A 19853-nucleotide genomic window follows, 5' to 3' on the forward strand; every position below is an offset into this window, starting at 1 on the left:
GAAGAAATGGTAAGATCTCATAAGAGTTAAATCTACCGGTAAGAATCTGATGTCAGATGATGTAAAATTACAGACACGTTTTCTGGCCTTTGATTTTGGGTTTGGCCTGATCTGTAAACAGGAGAGAAAGTCTGTTTTATATGCAGTTATCTAATGCTAGTAATTAGAATTTTTTTATTGCTCATTCCTTTCCTGTCTTTCTGCAGTGCTTCATGTATTTAATGGACTCTTTTTATTGCCTTCTTTTTCCCCTTATAATTAGCTAATATATATAATAAGATTCTAAATGAACCTATTGGTTAGTGAAGGAGAAAAAAAATTCTTGTCACACTATAACTCAAAACCTATCTAACCTCTTCTATTTGCAGAGCTGGGGCTTGGACAGTTTATAGGAATGAGCGCTGTCAGGCTAGCAAGAAAGGGGTATGTCTTATCTCCTGTGAGTTAAACACAAGCTATTCTTTCCTTGAACTCGTGTGTCAGTGTTCCCACTAGTATTGGGGTGCTTCTAGAGGTAATGCAATAGTGTTGCAAGCTACATTTTCAGACTGTTACTTTATGTATTTGAGACCAGGGTCTAGGTGATTGCTCTTGCTCTCCTTAGAGGAAATGGGAGTTCTCCCATTGCTCTGAAAATAACTTTGTCTTTGGAAGCTCTCTTGTTGCTAATTCCCAGTCCTTCAATTATATTTTAAAAACAATCTCTTTAAATAAAATAAAATAATAAAATAAAAATAAAAATAAATTAAATTAAAATAAAATAAAATAAAGCTTGAGAGCTTGTTCGTGAGAATGTCAAGTGCTTCTGCTAATTGTGTGACCTTGGGCATTACACTTAACAAAAGTCTCCTGTTTTTGAGCCTGAAAAAGAGTAACATCATCTAACATCATCTGCAGGATTAGACATATGGTGCTAAATTAATTGTGAATGAGAAATTTTTGGATTTGTGAATTTGCCCTAGGATATCAGGTTTGTGCCACTGCACTTTCTTATTTTGTTTGGATATCTTTTTTTTTTCTCTTTTGTTTTCTTTTTTAAATTTCTTTGAGCTCTGCTCACACTGCTGACCATGCTCTGACTGCATTACTTCCTGATGTGTCATATTGGATTTTAGTTCCACTTGTCAGCTGCCCAGCTACTGCACTGCCATATCACACCGAGCTGTATTAACAGCTAGAAGAAAAATTCCTCCCTTTCTATTTTTGATTATTTATTTTTTATGATGTGGACTGTTTTCTTTTTTCCTTCCCACCTATTTAGTACGCTTCCACATAAGTAAATAAGGTGCTTAGGTTAGAATATTTCTTAAGTTTATACAGGGTTAATTTGTATGTTTTCTTTTATAACTTTAATTTACTGAGCATCATCACAGGATGTTCTTAGCTTAACCCATTCCTCTTTATGCAGATTGGCTTGTAAGTGGCTGTCTTTTGTCTCTCCGTGTGACAGATTTCTGCTAGATTTATAATTGATCAGGTCATTCAAATTGGCAAAGATATATCCTTCATGTGGCAAAAGGCATTACATTTTATTTTGGCTTCCCATATGGAAAGGAGGAGAGGAAAAAGAAAGTTCCCTGAGTCTTTTCGCACTTCTAGAGGTAAGCGTAACTGTGTAATCCCGAAGGTGATTGAACTTGCCAAGAAATGGAGCTGGCTTGGAGACTTCATTATGAAGATTATTTTTCAATTTGTTGAACTAAGCAGGGTCTCAGTCTCTCAGAGCAATTCCGCTTCACATGAAGAGTCCCTTCTGCAATGGCAGCGTGTCACTGCCTGAGAAGTCCCCAGTGAAACATTGAGAGCCCCAATTTTCCTTATATACTGTTGGTTGCTGCAGATTGTCACCCTTTGGACACTCTTAAGAAATATGTTAGTGAATGCAGCTGAGCTATCAGCTTTCTTAAGATGACATTTTGGGCTTTTGCTGCTGCTTTTAAAAACAGATGATGCGAAAGTCACTTAAAAAATACAGATTAAAAAATCTAACTAGCCATACAGTCCAAAATGCAATCAAAAATGCCTGCAAGCTGGTGTTCTGTAAGCTTCAGCTAAAAGACAACAAAGCAAGTAAGCTTTAATACATAATTAACCTGCATTTTTTTCCCAATTTTAAGACAAATGTTCTTATGAGAGACTGGGACATAAGTTGCATTGTCAGCTAGTGAAAATACATAGTACTTCTCAGCAGTAGGACAGAGGAAAGGATCTCCTTATCTCCTTTTGACCAATTATTTCAGGTTGGAAGGGAACACTTTCTTCATAGTAAAGCCTGACATTTGTAATATATGTGGCGTTCTTGAGACACTTCAATATTCATTGTCAGTGCAGAGATTAAAGAAACTGCCCATTTATTTACTAAAACACTGCCTGGAATTTACAACATTCTTTCAGTGGGTTTCATAGACCACATAATTTTTGTGTGGGGTGGGGTAAAGGTTTTTGAACATGGTAATATGCCATTCAACCCTTTTGTGCTCAAGAAATATCATAAGAGTCTAATTTATATATAGTTTGGGCTACAAAAGTGCAAGTTTATTCTCCCACAGTGAATTCTGGAATGGATTAAATTTTAAGGCTCATATGAATGGCAGAATCAGTGATTGAGTTTTTTGTTTTTTGTTGTTTTTTTTTTTTTCACATTGTCCACTATTTAGTTCAGTAAAGATTTATGCCTTTGTAATAAAGAATAGGAAAAATAAGGAGCAGAATAGGAAGGAAGTATAGCAGAAAGATGAGGTAGAAAAAAATATCATACTGTGCATTTTACTAACTTCATCATTTTTGTTTATGAAACTTAACTGAGTTAATAACATCTCTCTCTGCCATATCAGCTTTTATGGCTATCTCAGGATTGCACAAGGGCCACCAAGAAGCAGATTTGACATATTTGCTATCAATGAGAACAGGTAGAGCTATCTGAGCTAATCTCTTTATTAATCTCCTTATGATAAAAGAGCTTTCCCAAAACAGGAGTCTTGGAATAGACCCTTCAGGTTTTTCATGACTGCAGTTACCTTTGCAGTTTCATCCTAATGCAAAGCTTTTTGCATTAAAAAAGATATCTGGAAAATCCATTCAACTGAGTCTTCTTGGGGATCTACTGCATATAGCATTTAAATAGTTGCAAGTTTTATTTCATCTATTTTTAAACGTATTCTGTGAGCATTTTGTTCAGTTAAAAAAAAAAAAAAAAAAAAAAAAAGAGAGAGATGCTTTTTGAAGCTTCTGTACAAAACCTAAAATATCTCCTGTAATACTTTGTTAGATATGAATTAGGATCACAAAACCTAAAGTGTCTCCTGTAATATATTTTTCTTTTAGATCTGAATGGGGGAAAAAAAAAAAAAAAAAAGCTTCCTAAGCTTCCTATAATTACAGTTGGGGAAGTTGTTTGTGTTATGTGGCTGTAGACTAACCCTGAGCCTGAAGACAAAAATGTCCTGTGGCAATATTAATTTGGTACAAGAAAGCACAAAGGTGGCCTGTTAGAATTGGAATATTTTGAGCTTGTTGCATTGAAAATAATGAGTTCTTTAGGAATCTCTGCTTGTTTGCCTTTGAAAATTTTATTATGTAGTTTATATATATATATAAAGGATCTTTATTTTGTTGTTTTCAAATAGTACTTTTTTTGTTTGTTTGTTTTGTCTTCCATATTGGAATAGAGCTACCATTATGGCAAAATAAAATCTCCTTCAATATTAATAATGCAGGATTATGTACCAGTGGACAAGTTCCCTGGTATAACCATAATGGATTAGGATACTATGAAGTAGGCAGAATAGATCTGAATTTCTGAGACACTGCAAGCCTGGAAAAATTATTATTATTAACAATAACAATAAGGCATGATCACCTTTGTAATTTGTGGCAGATTAACTTGGGATGCAAAACTAGCAATCACATTGTGGAAAGAAAAAATTAGGTAAGAGAGTTTTCATGAGGTGAGAGTTAAAGAGAAATTTCACATGAGAATGAAAATTGTGTTTGGGATTTTGTCTCTTGGGGTGTATCCATGCTCTCTTTTCAAGTGAAGCAATATTTACGTAGTTTTAAATGCTGATTAGACATACTCCTTCTGAGAAGCAAAAGCCTAAATAATTAGTGCCTCATGCTGTTTTCAGATTATCAATAGCAGTGTCTAATGATCAAAAGTTTTATTCTGCCTTTCCAAGTTGTATGTCTGTTTTCTCATTGTTAAGGACATTAAATCTGTCCTTCAAGGTGTTTAAGGATTGTTAGCGTTCACTGTGTCTTATTAACTACCTGTGGATTGCCATAATATTTAATGTACACTGTAAAAAATTAGTCAAGCCTGTGATCTCATGTCATCAAAACTGAATGCTGTCATAACATCACAATAGGCTGAGGTATAAAATAGACTGAGGTATAAAACTGAAATAATATAATGTTGTGGAAGGTTTGATAGGTTGGATTATTTAAAAGGCTTTTGAAAGCACAGGTATTTTATAAGAACTAAATGTTATTAAAAAGTCAGAAATGTGTGACTAGAGACCTAAGTAAGCAAGATAAATTGCCTGTCGGCACTATAATAAATAAACCAGTAAGGCCACTAAAGCCACATGATTTGTATAGACAAAATTAATTTACTTGAAATTTAGGAAACAGGGATTATTTTCTCAGGACCACAGATTTAGTCTGTCACAGACCTTCCTGGTTAAGAGGTTGAATGACAAAGGGGAAAAAAAAAATCCACACAATATTCTAAACATTATTTGATTGAACTAATGTGTTGCTGCAGATTAAGGCTGAGCTAGTAACATGATCATCACCAGCAATAATGCAGACTGCATACAGAGGCAGTTTAACTAGTTAGAAATAATAACATTACTTGCTAAAGACATTCTGCACTGAAAAAAATATAAGAAAAGATTATCACTATTATGACTTCGGCAGTCTTATTTTAAAGTACGTGTGGAGGGATTGTCCTGATTCTCGGTGTGTTCATAAGCAGACCTTATGGTCACAAACAATACTGGAAAGCAATGAGAAAGGAAAATCAACAAGAAAAACCTATATTAGCAGAGGCCTCAGAAGACACCTGTGATGTTTAATTGTTCTGAAAAGAAGATAAATTTTGAGCATTTTTCAACTTATAATTGACTGAGAAAATGCTGCTGAGCAGTATCTATCACATATCTGCTATACCTTCGCATTATTGAGAGGTTTTATTTTTCAGAAACAAACAGTGGACAAACTGTGGGAAAATTACACGTTTACAGTGTCTAAAGGGACATTTTCATATTGATCCATTCACATGAGAATTTGAAAGCTAGTATCTATTGCTGTACACGTTGCTTGGTGTGCTATGTGAATAGTAATGCACGAGTGAGTGCACCAAATGCTTTTTGTACAGACACCGATGCCTCCCAATGCAGCTCCTGAGTTAGAAGGGAAGTTTGAGGTGGTTAAACAGGGAGGTGCTTCATACACTGCAATTTCTAGACAGGAATAGAGATTACCAGACCTAGCGATGTTTGTAGAAATGTCAAGTCATTCCAGACCAGGATTTAAAGCACAGTGCAAGTAACTGCAGGCAGATGTTGAAAGCATTCCAGACACTGGCCCCCTCTGAGTTATAAAACAGAAAACATTTTAAATTTTCTTTTTCTCAGTCCAGTGTAAACCCTGGAAAATAGTACCTTTAGGTACATTCCTCCAGAGTCAGGTAAAACAGGTATGACTCCCAATATTTAATTAAAAAGCAAAAAGATAGAAATTATTTTTATCATAATATCTGCTTAAATGTTATAACATTGTTTTTATTTTTCAATCTTTTAGTTCTTTTAGAAAACTCTATGGGAAAGTGTGAGGTATGCAAACTAATTATATTTCAATATTCAGACAAGAAATAATGGCAGACACCTTTCTTAAAACCTAAAAACCCAGTCATCTACCTAGGAATCAAAAATTGCACATTAATGTTTCCAAGGGTAAGCAAGCCTACCAAGAAAAGCTGGAAAAAAATATTATGGTTGGCCCTGACAACCATGCTGTCTTCCAGGAATGATAAATTAGTTTGTAATCTACAGCTCCATGTGTTCTTTTAGTTGTGCTTTTTTCCACACTGTATGCAACAGCATCACGTGGGTTGAGCGTTGCCTGAACCTGCTCCAATGTTACATGCCTGGAAAGTAGTCCTTGTGGCTACTCACCAAGAGAACACCATTTTAAGCATAAACTAATGAAGAGTTTGTACTCCTTTAGATGAAAAGGTACAGGGAAACAAGATATATATGAACTAAGAGGTGTGGAGACATAGGGAAAGCTCAAGGTTTTTGAAGTTGTGTGAACTTCTTGAACAGCTGTGCTCTGCTTTTTCTGATGCAGGATACCAAAGGCAATTAACCCAGTGCTTAGATGACCTGTGCAGGTTGACTACAACTTGATGTAGCCACTTCTGAAAGTATTTCTATAATATATATATATTTTTTAGTATTTGGCATGAAATTCTAGGAGCTTTTTTTTTCTTCTTCTTCTTTATTTTCTGCAGTTTGACTAATTTTTTCAATCTTTAACATCTCTTTTTAGGTAGGACAATGTTGTTGCAACTTTTTTTTTTTTTTTTTTACCCATCTTTTGGATTTTAGCTTTATTATGATGTAGTTTGTCAAAACAAAGCATAAAAAATATGTGCTAGAAAAATTTTGATTATCTAAAGAAGGAAAAGTGAAGTGCCATACTTTAGTTTTGTAAACATAATTTCTGAGCAAAATTACCATGTGGTGTTCTGGGATTTTCTAAATATTAGTTTTTCAAAGCTGACGGGCAAGTGTGTGTTGACTTTTCACCACTGCTCCTGTATTGCAAGTTTCCCAGTTTCTTTATACTTGTTGGTATGGTAGGATAGAGTCAGAAAAATGCTTCTGCCTCTTTTTGTCTGTCTTTGTGTCATTGACTTGCACACCATTCATGTATTATTATTGTATGTACCTGCATATCTAGATGTAGACATAAATAATAGTGTGTGTGTATATATATATATACATATATATGTATGAACTCTGTCTTTTTGTATCATTTCACTGTTGTGGAATTATTCCCTTAAGCTAAAAAAAAAATAGCCTTAAATAGATTTCCAAATTCCAGGAGGGCACACCATTGAGGAGATTCACCCAAGGCTGCTGGCACCACAAGGCCACCTACTGGACATCACTGTCCTAACAGGGGGTTTATCAGACCCAAATATGCAGGAAGGGTTGTGTGGCCCAGCTGGCACTTCTAGCTCCATCTCATCAGAGATGGTGACAGGTACAGTTGAAGCAGAGACAGTGAGGAGATGTTGCAGTCAGAGTAGGAACAGGAGGCCAAGGTAGACCCAAAATCCCAGCCCTCACTGGCCTTGTTGACTGTGAAATACTTTATGTTTTAGGATGGCTTGCATGCACTGATGGGATGGCTGCATCCCAGCCTGAAATTAAATGAGCTTCCATTTGATGTTTTAGCCCTGGATTCCTCCTGACACTTCCAGCTCCCCTCTTTCTCACCCCAGCAAACCCTGGGCAGGCATAAGAATTATGCTTACATAGTCATATCCCCACTAATTAACCTGGTCTCTTGAGTAGTTTATACAAGACTTTCTTTTCTCCCCTTGAAAAGAAATCCTGCATTGAATCTCTGTTGATATGGCTTAATTGTTTTTTGTTTTGTTTTGTTCTTTTTTTCCCCTCCACAAGCTTTAATTACTTCCTGTGGAGCATCTGTCTCTGCTGAGAGAGAAATGAGGCTTCCAAATGCTGCTGCTTATAGGATGTGTTTGAAGTATAAGTATTCAAACCTCATGAAAGACAGACCAGATACTTGTGAATCAGTCCCAGCTTCACTTTAAAGGCTGTCTGGAACTCCTTTCTTTATGTGGCTGCCACCATGGTTCTCAGCAGTTTGTTTGGTGAGGAGATGCTGGCTGAGGCCAAGCCAAATATACTCTTGATTTCCTCAGTGCTCTCGTAGGACCAGTCTGTGGCTGTGGTGTAGATTAAATGCATATGGAAAATCGAATAGCTGCTCCACAGGCTTGGCAGGCTCCACTGCCCAAAGTCCGCCACCCACAGTATTCTCCGTTACCAATATTCAGTTAATATTTTCATCCTCTCGTGTATTCCTGAAGACTCGTGCTGTTTGTTAGCAATCTCAAATAAAGGGACCAAACGCCTCCTCCAAAATTTTGCATTATGTCAGGGTAAGGCCACACATCCAAGCAAATGGTAAAGCTTCCAGCTTCACCTCCACCACTGACGGATACCTCGTTTCCCAAATGAGCCACTGCCTCTGGCTGCCATGCCAAGCCGTCTCAGGTCCTGGGCACTCCAGGGCACAGTCAGGATCCTGTGTGAGGGGTTTTCTTGATGGTTGGAAGAAACATGTAAAACAGCAGTGAAAAGACAGGCCTCAGAAGGTTCTTGTGGTAAATGTCCTCCCACAAACTTCTTTCTTCATCGACTATATTTAAGATTAATAGATTTTCTTCTGAGTCTTTGCCATTGTGGCCAGGGGCCTTCCTGACTTCTGCTGCGCGTTAAATATTCTTTAGTCAGAGTCACTCTTTGGCTCTGGTGGAGAAAATGGAGACGTGAACTGCAGGCCAGCTTCTGGGAACTGTGGGGCGCAGTATGTCTACACAAGGCCTGCCAAGGCTTTTCTTGGGCCAGGCCAGGTTATGACAGCTTTATCAGTTTCCTTTGGAAGCGGCTGCTGGAGCTGGTGTCTGGACAGTCTGGCTGGGCAAACAAGCACAACCACAGCGGCTGGTGTGAGAGATGGTTTGGGTTGGGGTTGGGTTGGGGTTGGGTTGGGTTTGGGTTGGGTTGGGTTGAAGGGTTTTCACATCAGCAGCCTCTTATTGTGATTAAAAGGGAAAGGCAGAGGAAAGACTAGCAACTGAGGACAGTACAGGGAAAGGGAAGAAAGCTACCCAATTCTGTTGTTCAGTCACTATTTCTATTTTGTGTCAGTATTTTTAGCAACTGACAGAGAATAAATGAACCTCATTTCTTGTCTGCATGCATGTGCACACCTTCTGTGACACAGGGCATGCCCTTTTGGCTTCCCAAGTATTCACTGCCTGACTTCATATCTAATGATGCATGTGCTCGTGATAACATATGGAGAAAGCCATCCTTCTCCAGTCTATACATTTCACTATCGTGGAACTTGCTACTTGCTAACAGCAAGGAGTTCCTTGGTCAGAGGGATATATTTATGTCTGTGCATGGGAATACATTTTTGTGACCTATTGAAGGACTATTCAAGTGAAATTATATTGTTTTATTATAGCCTTTCTTGACAAAGTGTAATGAATATCTCAAGCTGACAGTGATTCTCGCTATAGTTGTCTAATAGATATCCTTAATTACTTGCTAGGTAACATAGGCATTTATCTCCCCTAGCACAGGCAGACATTATCCCCTCCCTATAATAATTAGCATAACATATTTTAAATTTTGTCTGTAGGGAATCTAGGTTATTTTTGTTTATCCCTCTCTTAAATGAGGAAAAACGCCCAAGTTCATAAAGAGTAATACAACTTTCTATCTTGATATGAAGGCAACATTCACTTTAAAAATCCCATACAAACCTTTTACATTTTAAGATTATGACAGGATTTAGGTTCTTCTTGTCTTTAATTGTGCAAATACTTATGTATATGCCTGTAATTCCAAAGAAATGTAACAAACAAAAAAATACTCCTGGAAGATCCCAGAATAGCACTGCAAATAAGCAGATGAATTAAGACTAAGAGCTGTGGTCTTCATCACTTCCAGATTAATGCTGCTATGAATCTTGTGAAATAATATAGTCCACCCAGTTTTTTTACTGGAATCTACAAGCCTACACACCCTAATGGATCTCAATTTTTATGATATATAATTTATATTAGCTTTGCTTTGGGGATCTAAAACGAGTAGGAGAAAATAGGAGTATTTTTTTTTATTTCCTCCAGCTTTTTCTGTGAATAAGAAACGTGAATTTGCAAGAAATTTATAAAGAATGTAAAGGTCTTGCTAAATCAAAATGGTGTTTTACCACAGTTTGATGTCTTGTGATGCTGGGTATATGTGACATATGCTGTTAGTCTAAAATGGCTAATGCACTCTTAGGTAGAAAGCAAAACAAATTGCAACATGCTAGAAAGCTAAGGGTGGTTTTGTCAAAACAAGCACCGTATTTTGAAGTATTTTCTTAAAAGTGAAATCAATACATTTCACAATTTAAGCAAAGACAGCTCTAATGATATGCAGGAGGTGTTCTCTCTTTATGCCTTTATTTCAGATGTATACATCCTAATACTAGTTTTTTTATTAAACAATTGTTAGCATAGCTACCTATGTTGTGATAATGCAATAGGATGCAGTAGACAAGTGGCTGCATTCCTCAGGTGTACATTCTTCCCACTGTCTGTTGATTCTCCCTAATTCAACATCATTTTCTTTGTTGAAGACTTTCACCCAGCTTAGCTTTCAATGACTGACTTTGAAATTTGCCAGAACCATCTTCTGAAGAAGCTCATTTTGTGAGCATTTTCTCCTCACAGATCTCCTTAGTCAAGGTCCTTCTTTCTCATTCACACAGAGATACCACTCAAAGGACAAGACTATACAGCAAGCCTTACGGTGCAAAGAGGTTCAGAAAGTGGGATGAAAATTTGAATAACATGATTAATGCATTATTCATTCTTCAAACACAAACAGAACATCATCATTCAAAGCCACCATACAAGGGGTTAATTTTTTAAAGAAATATGATTTCTCTCAGTCACACAGAACACTTCCTCATTTTCTAAAAGACCTGGAGGAAATAAGGAAGGAGAAAAAAGTATCAGGGATGCTGCACCAGTTGTGGTAGATCGTGCAAACATTTTAAAGTATGTTCGAGTATCAATGCATATTTAATGAAATGTTGAATGAACAGAGAAACCTTTCCCTCTGCCTTTGTAGAGTAGAGACCTACACCATTTTTTTTTTTAGAAAACACAGGACTGTAAGTCAAAGTTTAGCTGTGTTCATTAGCTAGTTGGTTGGTTGGTTGGTTGGTTTGTTTGTTTATACTAAGCACTTAAAATAACTGATGGCTGCAGAAGTCTTCTTAGCCTTCACATTTCCCTGTGCTGATAGATCAAAAGTACAGCTAAGTGTAAAAAGGGTAAAATAAATTAATTTCCTTAGATTAAAAAATATAAATATATTTATAAAATAAATAAATTGCAAAGTTCAGCATTTTGTTCCTAGTGAGAAAATAAAGCAGGGTATAGTAAGAGATACTCTGTTATTACTGCATATCTAGTATACAAAGTTTTGAGTTGTTGTATGGTTGCCCACCCTGTCCTCGATAAAACTGTTGCTAGTTCATAGGTTAAGCTGCAATGACGCAGCAGGGACACAGGGCTGGCTGCTGGCCTTTGAAGAAATGTCCAGTGCCTCTGAGGAGGGATATTCCATAATCTTTTATGCAGCCTTAAGCCTATTTTCCTGCCTTTAATTTGTTATCAAAATGAAGAGATTATAAAGTACTTATGTGTTTAATAATTTTGTGGTAACATATTAAAGTGAAAATACAAAGTTCTGTTCATAAGCAAAAATAAGTCAAAAATATTGATTAATAAATTATATTATTCTTCATAAATATTGAATTTAGAAGAAAATAATGAATTTATGTAGATATACAACCAGCACTTTCGGGTGAGGGGAGAGCCCAAACTATTAAAGCAATAGAAGCGTTCTTGGTGCTTTCTCTGTTGGGCCGAATTGTTTTGTTCTCCAAGTTGATGTTTTAGCTGTCACTGGTAGCACATGCCCTTGAAAAATTTAGTTAAAGTTAATTTAATTAATGCTGTGAGGTTTGTAGGTCAGATATCAGTGAGCGTTTTTTGCATCTCATTATATCTCAACTTATCTGTGAACAGAGCTTTTACTGCTGCCAATAGTAACCTGACCTTCTTTCATATGATGCAACCACAAGCTGAACTGTGCAATGAAAATTGACTTTTGTTTTGTCCCTGATCTGATGTGATATCACGTTTCCGTTGTTTCTGGGAAATCTCAAATCCAAGCAAAGCTCCAACATGCTCTGCGGTTTTGATTCGTCTGAATATGCAGCTTGCAAATATTAGACTGCTCTGCTAGGAAAACCTTGACAACCATCTGCATCATCTTAGTTATCAGAATTTTAGAGTAACTTTTGTCACTTCAGTGCTTTATACAGAGGGAAGACAGGAGTGTTGAGATTAAAGATGAGAGTCAAAGACAACAGCTAGGACAGAGCTTAGGAAAAAGCAGTGTTGGCACTCATCTATACCTCTTGCTAGAGCTGTAAACAAGTTAATATAAACCACCTTGTTATAAAGCAAGAAATGGTAAGCTTTTTAAAGTCAACAGCTCATGGAGTTTTAGAGAAAAAAAAAAAACGAAATTATAAAATATTTTATTATATTATAATGTGGGTGTTTTTATTATTATTACTCATAAAAATGAATTTATCTGGCGTTATCTTAGTATAGACTGAAAAGAAATATCTCTTGTAAGAGCCCAGTATATTTCTGTAGTTCTTTCAGCTGCCAAGACACTGAAGTTATAGGCCGCTTTCTTTTACCACTTTGAAGTGCGGGTATAACATCTGTTTAATATGAATATGGGCAAATGAATCACCCTGAATTCTTGCACTGATATCCCATGTCAGGCTCAGTAGCAAACTGTCCAGTTATGAATGATAGCACAGAAAGAAGTGTCAGGAGTAATGTTATCTAAACCCTAAACAGCACAAGGATCTTCATCTCAGCTGTTTCTGTTTATTACTTTGGCTGTATCACTCATCTAATCCCATTGCTGTCCTTCTCTTTAATAAAGCATATCACACAGCTATAATTTTAAACAATTACATGGGCCACATATTTATAGGAACATAACATGGCAGGATCCTGCAATGTTTCATAACAGCCTTTCAAAATGATTGCCTGGTGAAATGCTGACCACAGCACAGTAGATGTAGTTCCTATTGCATGCAGATGGCTCTCTTTGTATGGCTTTCTTAGATGTAACAGCAATCTATGTCAAGGTGACACTGAACCAAATTACAGCATGGATTAGAAACTAACAAACAAACAAAAACCTTACTGATATGTTTATTAGACTGTTTTATTTGGAATGTTTGTTAGTTTTCATTTTATATGTCCCTCAGTAAAATTCAACTTTTCTTTCCTCAAGGTGTTTCAGATCTAAAATTAATATTGCTAGAGATTATTAAATTATTTGGGCTCATCCAATGTTTCAATCTGTTAATAGGAAGTTCAACCACATGCTTTTCTTCTTGATGATTGACATTATGTGGTTTATTTTGAAAATTTTCTATTTGCAGGAGTCCTTATGTTAAAAACCTGGGATGTCTGAAAATCAAAAACTGCATTGAAAGATGCTGAGCGTAGCTGTAACTTCTCTTAGATATTCCCGCTTACATGCAAACTGATTTCTGAACATTGTTAAGGCTTTTTTTTTTTTTTTCCTCAGGACCTATGGGGAATTCAGAACCTAAATTCCACAGAAGTTCAGAGGAAAATACCAGCTGAGGCAGCTTGCTCTAAGTTTAGATAGTGGCAGTGGGGAGACAGAAGGACAATTCACAAGTCTGCCAAGAAGGAACAGAACTTCTGGGTACTTTGAGCCATTTGAACTCTGTCAGTCCTGAGCTTATCCCTGGACTTAACTTTGCTAACTCAAAGACTCCATTGTGCTCGGTCTTTTCTTCCAGCCCACTCTGCAGCACATTTAACCCCAAACCCTTATCCTCCACACTGGCTACAAGTGCACATCCATTGCCAAGCCTTCTGATGAAATCCTTGCAATTAAGCTTTTTGGCCATTTCACTGCGCCTGAACAAAAGGAATTGTCCTTGGACTTGTACAAAAGCTTTTGAGGGTCACTTGTTAGCATTTGGGGTCCGTAGCCGCCAATAAAACTGCTGGAGATGATGTAAGCTGTCCTATATAAAGCACATGCTTCCTCACTGGAGAAAAAAAAAAAAAAAAAAAAAAAGTATTAGTTTCTATGTCAAGAATACAGATGAGAGTAGATAATGCTGGAGACTTGGATTGATTTTGAACTTAAATGAAAACTCCGAAAAATATAGGTACCTGCAATAAGGAGTCTTCTGAGACATTGTAGGCCCGTCTTAGCGGGGACCATGGTAGTAAGTGCTGAGTTTTCTCCTTATCTATTGTGGAAAATAATGATTTTTCTTCTATCACAAGGCAAAGATGTAAATTTATGCCACAAATCAAATTACTGAGGTGTCCCACTTAACAGTGTTCAGGCTTGAAAAACAGCTAAGTTCAGTAGAGTCCTTTTCCCCTTATATCACTGCAACTGCCATTTGATTCACTTCTTAGCTAGCAACACCATTCTGCTTGGACTGTCATTCCAACTCTCAGGGATATATACCCTCTAATTTCTTTGTGAGGAGATTTAACCAGGGATTTCCTGTTGTGGAAGTCTGTAGAAGAAAAAGCCAACACAACAATTCCCAATATCTTTTCTCAGTTGCTCTTTATTCAAAAACATCAAGTAAATCTATATTCCCTCTGTATTGTAAATCTCACAGCCTTAACGAACTTGTTATACCATTTTATACCAATATATCAGTCATACAAATATTTCTACCAGTAGCTCATGTAGCCATTACATAATAATTTTGCTCAAGTGCTAAGATGCAAATATTCTCTTCTTTCCTAGATGTCTTGTTTGTCATATAGATTGAATCAGCATGTACTGCCCAAAGGGTCCATCCCAAAGCATGTTCATCCTAATTTTCCCTTGAGCCTCCTCTAAATCTATTATGAGTATCCTTTTTCTTCCCAGCCTGTTAGACTTCGTGGCAGGTTCTTGTGGTTCCATTTAAATACATTTTTTTCTTCAGAGTTCTCTTACCTCTTCAATTTTGTTCATGAAAATCATCAAGATAATGCCTTATGAAATCCAATGATCTGCTTCCAGAAGTGGGACTTCCTTACTCAGTGAATGAATAGAGGCCATTGTTCTTTTTGATTAACTGTACTTTCAGAGATTGTGTCCTGAGTATGTTGATATCAGGGTTTTGTGTGTTGTGCAAGAATTAAGTGATGATGATCAGTTACAACTGGAACATCAACAGATTCTAAAATGTGAACTTGGTCAGACTACTTGGCTCAACATGAGTGTTGACACAAGGAATAAAACAAAATATCCTGCAGGAAAATGGAGAAAAATTGCACTGATGACTGAAATTTCTGGAAATGTGGCAGACTGACTGAACACTTTTGAGACATCCTTTCAAGTGCTGTGTGGGCCAATGAGAAAGGATGCTATCAGAAATTTGCTATATTTTTGATTTCTGTTTCAAAGACCCCTGAAGTAATTCTCAGCTCTACTGTTTCCAGGAAGAAGAGGAAAATTATGAAATACAGGCAGGGAATTCTGAACACCACATGGAAAGAAGGTGCTGAAAATGTAATAGAAGGCAGAGATTGGGATCCAGGACAAAATTTTGTCAGAGACTACTGCAGGACTAGAACAACTCCCAGATAAAATAATTAGAGGTTGGCTGGTTGGTCATGTTCAGATGGAAGGTGTAGAAAGCAGATTATCTTCTCACATCCATGAGATGACAGAGAATCAAAACCATTTCAGTGTAAGAAATTCAAGTGCATAACAAAAAGTATATTGTGCTGTCACATTTGTCACAGCACATGCAAACTAGAACAGTGGTCAGCCTCTGTAAGAAAGCACACGCTGCTTTGTAAGTGCCAGAACAACATTCAATGGATTGGCAGATAGGGTCACAAGAGCACAATTAGGGTAGGAAGGATGACAAAATCCCAAGTCAGGCAAGATTCTTCTGCACTCATGTTTAAAGAAAACATGAAAAAAAAAAAAAAAATGAAAAAGAAAAAAGAGAGAGAGAGAGAGAAACTCAGCTTTATTAACATAATATCTAGAACAAGGTAACTTATGAGACAGACCAAACTCAAAATAAAGCAGTTGAAAATAGAAGTACCTGAAAATAACCTTAGCAACAATTGTGAAAATTTCAAGATGAATATGAACACATAGGATCTCTGATGCCTGATGAAACACTTGTTTCATCAAGTTGTATGGAAAAAAGGCACTCATGCAAAGGGTGAGGAACTGTACACAAAAAATAGAAACCTGCCTAGGCTCCAACAGACAATGAGCAGCAATTACTGGGCCTCCTGTGAAGGATAAGACCCAGTGAAGTGGATTGACTTTGCTAGCATAATATGGTCATTAGAAGACAGTATTAGTCTGCAGCAATCCTTGGTGGAATTTTTGCTATTAATAATAATAATTCTAAGAAAAATGTTTTAATTGACATCTAAAGGTCATTTAAGGATTTGGATAAATAATAGATGGCTGACGATGGCTGACAATGGCTTCAAATAAACAGAAAACATCAAGGAAATTATTAAGGCATTTGCTCGTGCCAAAGATTATATAAAATAAAAATAAAAAAATCTCAAAGGAGACCATGTGAGTAACAGAAAAATCAGCTCCCTGGAATAAGTACAGATAAATTTAGGCTAGTGGGGAAAAAAAAAAAAAAAAGTGTGAGAGCAATTTGTCTTAATTGCTCTCAGTAAGAATCAATTTGTGAGATATCACTTAATCAAGTCCACTATTGCTAGATAGGATATATTTTAAATGAGTGTCTGGCAGCTGGCAATAGCTTAGTGAATACCTGAAGAATTTGGGGCTCTATCGAGTAACCTCTAATTTTTTTTTAATCTTCAGTGTAGCAGGCTGGTAAGGGAAGGGTGTTGAAATAATGAAATGCCTACCAAAAATGAGGAGGCAGAATAACATGGATATTTTGCTTAGTATTGAGTCACTGTGCTAGCACTATTAAAAAATTCTGTAGGATTCCTAGGGATTGCAGTGAGAGAAAGAGATCAGGCAGAATAAAACACAAGAAGCTGAGGTCCAGAAGTTTCTTCTGCTTTATCAGAGTTTCCGTCCAAGGGGAAACAGTGGTGAAGAGTAACTGTGCTGTATCTCAAACTGTATATTTTTCTTCTGACACCTAATTTTTGTTATCCACAAAGTGTGTTGCTTCTTCTCCCAACCTCCTCCCCTTGCTTCATGTACTTTAGTGTTCTCAGTTTCTTGTCCCCTTCCCTGGGTTACCCCTTTCCCACATGATCTTGTTCCTACCTCCCGTCCCTCTCCTCTTCCAAAATCTCTCCACTTCAGGGGCTGGTTATTTCCCCAGTGCTTTCGCTTTAAACCATGGCAGTGGCACAGAATTCTTTGTCTTTCCAATGGTGACTTTGTAATTCTACAAACCCTTTAAAACAGGACAAAGGAGGAAGAGGATATACTGGTTAGGCCAATTTTCTTCTTTTCTTTCTGGGAAGAAAAATTGTGCATTCATCCCTAATGGTGTGTAAAGTTCATGGACAGAGTGCAAAATCAAACAGCTTAGTGATTTCTCTGCCTAAATAACTCTGGCTAGATTTTTTTTTCTCATTTTATTTATTTATTTATTTAGGATATGGCCACTTCATGCGTTGCAAATCCCTCTGTCCAAATGGAAAACAACACAGTCACGGGCCAGATTTGAAGGTGATTTAAATTGCCTTAGTGCAGTTTTATTCAACTGAATTTTGAACAGGTTCTAGCTACGTATCTAGAACTTAGCACTGCTACATCCTGTTTCCTGTTATCAACACATTAATTTGTATAAATATGAATATTTAATTATGTATTTTCTAATTATCAGACAGTAGTATTAAAAAGAAAGAGAGACTGTCATTTTTATTATTTTCATTTTGATAGCTACTTATTTAAATAGAATATAACTTTAAAAAATAATTCAAAATTTATTTAGTAACTATAATTCAAGCTCTTATACCTAACGAATACAAAGCATTTTAGAGATTTAGTTCTCAGAACTTTGTAACAAGCAGTCTCTGCAACTGAGAGAAAAAAGGGGAATATAATTTTTCATGTTGAAATAAACTCTACACTCTTGCAATTTGCTTAGCCAAAATCTAGATAAAGTAAAGTGTTACACAGGGCTGAAGGAGAGGGTTGTGCCATTAATGTAACTGCCTACTGGGTCATCCAAACTTCAAAATGTCATGCAGTTTCCTCCTCCTTCTCAGGGAGGTGCTGGTGCCTCAGAGAAGTATCTGACAAAATTATGTTGTTGTATTTTGTCAGGAGGCAGTTCTGTCCCTTTAATTTAGGCGTGTTACCTTTCATCCCTTTTAAATGCCCAGCAACACTTACAACGCCTATAAGAACAAGATCTGCTTCTTGTAACAGAGGTTTATGCATTTCCCACTGTTCTATTTCAGTCCACAGCTGTCCCTTAATGACTTCAAAACCAGCAGTCGACTGCATGGTAAGATGTCAGTCCCTGACAAAGAAGGGGGCTACTAGGCTTAGGCAAGCATTCAAGTGAGAGGGACAAAGCTATCTTTATGTAATTTTTAGAGCTTGTTATTAGCTGCATGCGATTCTTTAAAGCCAAGAAGATGGGTTCTAAACTGTAGTGTGTGAAAACTAGAAGCCTTGGAACAACATCCCCTTGTGCTTGTTGTTACAAATGATTATAGGCTAGCTTATGTCTTCCTTGAAATGTGAGTGTGTTTCACAGACACAGGAGCTGGACAGGCACGAGTAAAAATAAGAATAAATTAATAAATAAAATCCCGTTTTACTGACTGCAGCTTGATGTTTTTTCTTTCGCTGCAGAACAGCCCACACAAAGTAAAAACAGTGTTTATCTTTTCACATTCAAAAAAATATCATTATTTGCCATGAGAAAGTCAATATGCCCTGGAGAGAAACAAAGCTAGCAAAAATTGTCAGCCTGCCTTCTTTCCCATTTATCATGAGAAAGCTATCATTAACAGTCTGGCTTTTTTGCTTTCCACTCAGAGGACCAAACCATATATCCTCACGTTCATCTCTGGTAGTGCTGACCCCTTGGTGAACGTCACACGGTCAAGGTCCCCTTTGCAACCATGCTTAATCTAAAAAAAAAAAAAAATGCAGAGAAGACACATGGATTTTGTTGTCAGTACTTTGCTTAAGGGTCATTACATAAGCTGGCACCAACATCTTGGCTTTCTAGTCTCGGAGAATTGTGGTGACCATCTGTAAGATCTGAAATTTGCAGCTGGATTCAATACGATGCTGTTGGACTAAATCTTGGAAAAAAGTGGCTAAAGCCAAGCTGTCTATCACTGTCAGTTTGGCTGTGCTTTAAACTTACAAATATAAATTTCTCTGAACAGTTAGGAAACCATAATAAAGTCAAACGTCTCATTAAGCAATGTGTGTTTCATCCTAATGAATGTATCACATAGGAGATAAAGGATGAAGCATAATTAATTGCATGCCCGATAGCACAGAGGTTGTCTGGACTGTCCTGGCCTATCTTCCCCCTTTAGCTCTGAGAAGAAAGTGGTTGCTTTACATAAAAAGGGCGAGGTCAGCAGGGCTTGTCCAAACCAGATTTGTCAAATAAACTGAATTATGATGGTGGTGTCATGCAGAGAGCCGCTAACTGCAGACTGGCCTTATGTAAGGTCATTAGACATGAGAAAGTTTCTCATTTGTTTGAGGCAGATGGGAGAAGTGCAGTCAAACTCAAATGCAGCACGTAACTGCCTTGAAATCAGTCAGGCTTAAATTAGTTCTCGACTTTCTGAAACAAAAAAACAAACTTACATATAACAAATTTTATAGGTCATCTTGCTCACGATCAATGAAATATAAGTCTGTCAAATGTCTGCAAAAATGGAGCTGATCATTCAACACTAATGACACTTTTTTCTT

The sequence above is a fragment of the Anas acuta genome, chromosome 6, assembly GCF_963932015.1.
Source record: "Anas acuta chromosome 6, bAnaAcu1.1, whole genome shotgun sequence".
Lineage (NCBI taxonomy): Eukaryota > Metazoa > Chordata > Aves > Anseriformes > Anatidae > Anas > Anas acuta.